The sequence below is a fragment of the Schistocerca nitens genome, chromosome 1 (assembly GCF_023898315.1).
Source record: "Schistocerca nitens isolate TAMUIC-IGC-003100 chromosome 1, iqSchNite1.1, whole genome shotgun sequence".
NCBI lineage: Eukaryota > Metazoa > Arthropoda > Insecta > Orthoptera > Acrididae > Schistocerca > Schistocerca nitens.
In genome coordinates, this window is record NC_064614.1 from 926,880,789 (window position 1) to 926,887,229 (window position 6,441).

Sequence of the window (6,441 nt, forward strand, 5' to 3'; positions counted from 1 at the left end):
TTATTTTAGCTTTTTTTCTACATCAGTTTGTCTTTTTAATTATTGAATGTCCCTCGTATTTATTTGCTGTTCTTTTAATTGTTGGACTTTCTCTTTTTTCTCTGTTTGGGGGCTTCCGCTGCCTAATTTTTAAAAGACTGGCCGTCTTTTCTCTTCTGCTCTTCTAAATAGATAACCGAAATAATTTGCCCCCTTCGTTCTATCTTTACTCCGTCCTTTACGATCCTATTTGCCGCATGCACCTGTTAGACTGTGTGATGTTATTGATCTACATGCAATATCTCTCGCTGACATGAATGTTGATTCCAGATGAATAGTCACGTCGAAGCTCTGTTGACCTCAATATCATTAATACAGCTTTTGAGAGTTAAAGAACGAACAAAACGTTTATGAATTACAAACATACGAATGGAAACTAGTGCTGGTTTGACCTTCTCTTGTAGTAATAAGCCTAATTTTGTAAAATACATCATTGTCTTTTTGGATTACGCAGTGATTTGTGAAGAACTGTATTTCTTTTATTTAACCAGGCTCAGTTTACGAATCTTCTTCTGACGTGACACCAGACCTGGAGATAACTGTTGATTACAGTTGAAACCGGAAATTTTCAGTTTTCGCATGATTTGATCAAAACTGTAATTTATTACGTAATAAATAAAGCATATTACAGAAATTTCATCCATTTTCAAAGTACTATATCTTCTACATGAATGAAAGGAGCTGCTTGGGGTAACGTTTGCTGACACATTGAAACTAGGGGTTCACCTAGCGCTAGTTTTAGGTTGTGGTTCTTGTGGTAGCCGGTAGAGATCAGAAGTGAGCTCTTTGTACTCGCTTTAATCTTGCCAGGGGGTTCTATGCCGTCATCTTTGAACTGTCCGTCTCCATATGTTCAGAGATTCCTCTCGCTAATCTCCGTCGCTGATTAGCATAGAAAGTACAGTAAGCATGCGATTTCGCAAGTATAACCGAGCACTCGCGGCATTGCCCGCTACATACTGAACCATACATGACGATCGTTATACAGGGTGATTCAGCTGCCCTTTCCGATGGGTCTTATGCAACCCGCAGCTCCATCAAAGACCATGTACGAGATTTTCATATTCTCTCGCTGGCAAGGCGCGAACTATTAGTCCTATGGTAAAAATTAACAGAACCTTTTTGTAGGAAACATAACGTACTTAAATTTTATACTGGTCTGTGTTTTAGCTGGAGGCCACGGTTTTCGATTTCTGCAAGAAAAACGCTTTCGAAAACATATCCCAGTACAAAGTTTAAGTGGATTAACTTTTCTACGAGTTTTTTTCTATAGGACTAACAGTTTGAGTGTAGCAGGTGAAAATTGTGCTCATGGTATTTAACGGCGTTGCAGGTTGCATAAAACCCAGCAGCAGGGGTAGCTGAATCACCTGGCATATCAGTGCTATGACTGGTCAGTTAGCAGTGAATATTGGTCTTTGTACACACACACACACACACACACACACACACACACACACACACACACACACACATATATATATATATATATATATATATATATATATATATATATATGTTTCAAAGTTTTACTGACCTACAAAATAGTCACCAGCATTGTGTATAATCCGTTGCCAGCGACGTGGAAGTAGTAGCAGTGCCAGCTGTGTTGACATTTCGAGCGGCAGGGCCTATTGCCTGACTAATTTGTAGCAACAATTCTGAAGCGAATGCCGTGAAGTGTTTCCTTCAGTTTAGAAATCAATATGAACTCACCAGGGCTTAAGTGAGGGGAGTGCAGTTGGTGGTATAGCACTTAGCAGCCCCATCAGTCAAACAAATCACTGTACGTGCTCGAGCATTGTCCTGCAGAATGATGGTCAGGTCCTGCAGAAAGTGTCATCACTTCTGTCTCTAAGCTGGTCGTAGGCTGTGTTCCAAAAATGAACAGCATAGAGACAGAAGTGACGACACTTATCTATTTTGTACTAGCTGTAAATAAATAGTTGCCACTATTAAAGTTCCAAACCTCGTATATATGAATCTGTATCACGGTATGACTAAGCACATTCACAAACACCAAAACATATCTTAAATTCATATTCTCGAAATTGGCCATAACAGAAACTTTTGGTTGCAGTACTATGTAATGACACAACCACATGTATCTCAATGTATATACATATGTGTATGTATATGTTCGTGTGTGTGTAGATACATATGCATGTGAATGTGTGTTTTTGTGTGTATGTATGTGCAGTGCTTAATTTGTGACGGTACACGCTGGTGCACCGTACCGGTACCTCTGACGAAAGGAAAGCATAAAAATAATGTTTTAAGACGGGTAAATTTTTAAAAAACGCGCCCCAGATGGTCACAGTACCGGAACATTTTTTTTTCTTTTTTTTTTACAAATCAGACACCGTGTATATGTATGTTTCTACATATGTATATATTTCAATAAGTATGTGAATATATCAAACTATTTTGAGGAATGCTGTGAATTAATTTTAATATTTGATATCCATTTAGCTTTGTCAGAGCCCACCTGATTCTGCAATCGCTCATACCAAATTGCTACTAACCTCACGCTCCCGCGTGCTTCAATAAGAGAATGAATCGCTTAGTAGGAAGTGGCCGCAGGGTTACTGTTGTCAGGTTCGTCATACTCACGAGTCTACAGCGGTAAGTTAGCAAAACTGTTATAATACTGACATAACAGTGACGTCCAGCCCTACACACGCTGCTGCAGTTCAACAGAGGTGCGGCATCTCTTTTTGCAGTGATGGAATCACTTCTTCCAGGAGTGACAGGCTTCAAAGGCTTGCTGTAGTATTTAAAACTGTATTTCACGGGATGACTAGGCACATTCACAAACACCAACAGATAGCTCTAATTCGTATTCTTGATTTAGCCATAACTAGAGCTGTTGGTTCCAGTACGACGTAGTCAACGTTTTTGTAATTCTTACAGCTGTCCAACAACGACACGCATCATTTATCATTTTTACGCAACTCTTTATATTTATGCTGTCACTTTGCACAATATTTTTCAGCCCATGCATCGGTTGTCGTACACAAACAGGAATCAACGACGTGTAGTACTCGTCCTTTACCCTTTCGTGAGAACACGTTTTGTTGTGACTCAGCGGAGATATTTTTTAATCATATTGATTCATTGTGATCAAGTGACTATATTTAACTTTTGATAATTCAATTTTTGTGATTTTGGACCAAAACATGGCGGTAAGTATTCTTCCCACTGTCTATTTGTGAGCTCCTACTTTTACCAGTCGAACACGGTCTGCTAATGGTGTAAAGGTTGTAAAGGTTACAGGATGACATTTCATTGTAAAGGACAATAATCCTAGAAACTTCGTTTATCACACAATAAAGTAGACGTGGTAAGACGTATTCCCATGAGCGTAGTAAAACAATTTCGACTTTGCAAAGTATTCTTGCGGTAGCCTACAAAAAGAAATATTAATTTTGTGGAAGTATACTTCCCATGTCCCGTTGAAAAATTACTTTGGTGGTAAGTGCTCTTCTAATGGCCTTTCAAACAAAGTTATTTGGTGATATGTGTACTTTATATGGTTTCTAAAAGACACAAGAAACATTTCGCTAGAATTAAAAGCTATGTTTCACAACAAACAGAAACTACAGCTGACGCAGCCCGCTACCACTACATGCCAGGAGTGTACGGAGGTGGTACGACGTATCCCTACGAACCCGGTATGAAAATACAATTGGTGGGGAGCATGCTTCCCGCTGCCCTCGAAAGGGCTAGTAATGATTTTTCAGTGTAAAAACCATCTGTGCCCCTAAAACTGGCTGGGTGGCTTAATTTAAAGATCGGAGGAAGGCAAGACAACAACAACCCCAGTACGCCTAGTAAAACACTGTAGTGCTCAAACCAACCTTCGGGTCGAGGACAGATTTACTTCCCTTTTACTCATCCTTTAATGTCCTATAAATAACATGATATTTCCACTGTTACGTAATCGTATTATAATTCTCGGAGACATTTTTGTTTGTTAATGGTAATGGCGACAGTTTACTGTCTCCAGCAGTGTCTAAGACAACGCTGATAACCCGAATGAACGACCCTATCAAACAGAGCGACATCCACGGAGACAACACTATATTGTGTTATGTAGATTTTGAGTTATCTCCAACAAGTAAAAAAATTTGGTTTCAAATAAGCAGTCTCGTTTGAGCCTATTCAGACAAGTTACTTACTAACGTATTCTCCGGTTAATTATCGCCCTTAACATGTGTTGGGCACTGCTTTCTAAATTTTGTCCGCTCAACAAACATTTGCAAAGGGTTGTATATGAACGTTTGTACAGGCTGGGTGGAGCTTATTAATTTGTAATTTGGGGCCATTAAGAAACGTATATTAGCCACGGCCATCGAAGGGCGTGCCCTAATAGCCTCTGAGCTGTTCAACGACTGACAAAGACGTGGAACAGGCACGTGCGTGCGGATGAAACTTTACTGAAAAGCGGTTTACGTACTGTGACGCTATGGAATATACGTACTTACTCTCGCTATCACATCGTGACGTTTCAAAGGTAGATTCATTAAAGTATCCGTACATGTAGAAGCGAATCTGTACTCAGTTAATTAGCGATTGGTTTACTACGAAATGCAATTCATACTTGCATTATTTTCTTTGTAAAGTCACCAATCGAACGAAAGAGAGAGAGAGAGAATTGACAGGGCTCTTCCGCAAATGCTTTATCTGGCGTGGTCCTGTTGTAAGTAGACTTCTAACATCCACATGCAACCCGTAACAATGTGTAATATCTTCGTTGCTCAGTAGATCTTAAATCTTCCTTCCAATGTGTAGATTAGCTCAGTCGGTCAGTAATTTCTTCAGAAATTTACGTGGTACTGTCTGAGATATTGCCATTATGGCTTTATATTGGTTTTTGTGTAAGGAAAAGTAATACATTCTGAGGTTTTCATTCAGTAAGGGAATGCGCGATATAGTAAAGCCTTCTGACAGATTAAAGACAGACTCTGACCCTAAAATGGGCTTCGGCTATCGCCGACAAGACTTACTGATTTGGCTGCACCAACACCTCTCTCCTGAACTTTAAACTTCCAAACTTCCAGGTGATCCATAACAGATAGACAGAGGTCTGTGTTCCAGTCCTCGTCTTTCTCAGGGTTTTAGGTGTTAGAAAATTTCATATCCCTCAGTACTTTTGTAAAGGATTTTTCCTAAACTTACGACTCACTACCGCTTATGGCATAGTTACCTCTTTGGAATTAGCGGAATATATCTGGAAAAGTCTCTTGCTGACTAAACCAATCCTTAAACAATTGTAAAGCTCTTCTTTCAGTAAAAAATTGAACCAGATAAAATGAAAGTTTGCCATGAAACGAAAAATAGCGGATACAGTGTCAGGAAAATTATAAGCCAGTTGTGGAGGCAATCATTAAAACAAAGATGTTTTCCGTCACTGAAACATCTTTTCCAAAATTTCAATCATCAACTTTCTGTTTTGCATAGCAAAATATTTTGATGAGTTTCACCTAGATAGTGAGTAATAACCATCGTGATAAAACAAGAGAAATCAGAGCATATACCAAAAGATGCAGGTGTTCATCTTTCCTCTATGCTACTGAAGAGTGGAACTGTTAATGGTAGTTTATACGCAAAATGTCACTCAACATAGTTCATAATGTAATAGGCACATCTAAATAGTGAATGTAGTTAACCCTTTAACTATGCATCATTTATGCGGAAAACATTCTGTACTGAAATGATTACATAATTAATTGCTTCTTGTCTTCCTGCTTATAATTTTCTGCTACCTTGAAAGTTTTCTAGCTGTTTTGCGAACATAGAAGTTTACTTAAGAGGATGAGGAGGGATCATAAACATATTGGAACAGAAAGCAGCCCTCCAGAGCACGCAGCAGATGGGGAATTCGCAACACTGCAACAGTGCAGAAGGTAACTGGGGGTCTATTATGTGCTGTAAAGCTCTGATGTGTGACATGACTGAAGGAATCGTTATGGAGAAACTACATGTGAAGCAATGTGTACCCACCAGAATGGTTAGGTATGAGACCAGCGATTTCTCTGCGATCATCCCATGGAAGAATGTGATTGGCTCATAATGATTATCTTTGTACAAGGCGCACTTTCCCACACCAGTCTACCTACAAGCCCTTCAGGAGACTAGGTATAGAAACGTTATCATGGAGTCAGATAGCATTTCTGCGGCTCTGCCAACACCACACCATCACTGGTTAGCCCTAGCAGAATCTGGGAGAGTAGGAATTTGTTTAACTTACTTACAGCATTACAGTATTATTAGTCAGAAGTCACAAGGTTTGCTGGAATTGGCCCTTGAGATGCCACCTTAAGAAGAAACAGCCTAGTTTCGAAGAGTTAAGTTGGACGACTCTTGGTGCCAGATGCTCGATGAGGCAAGACTTCTGCC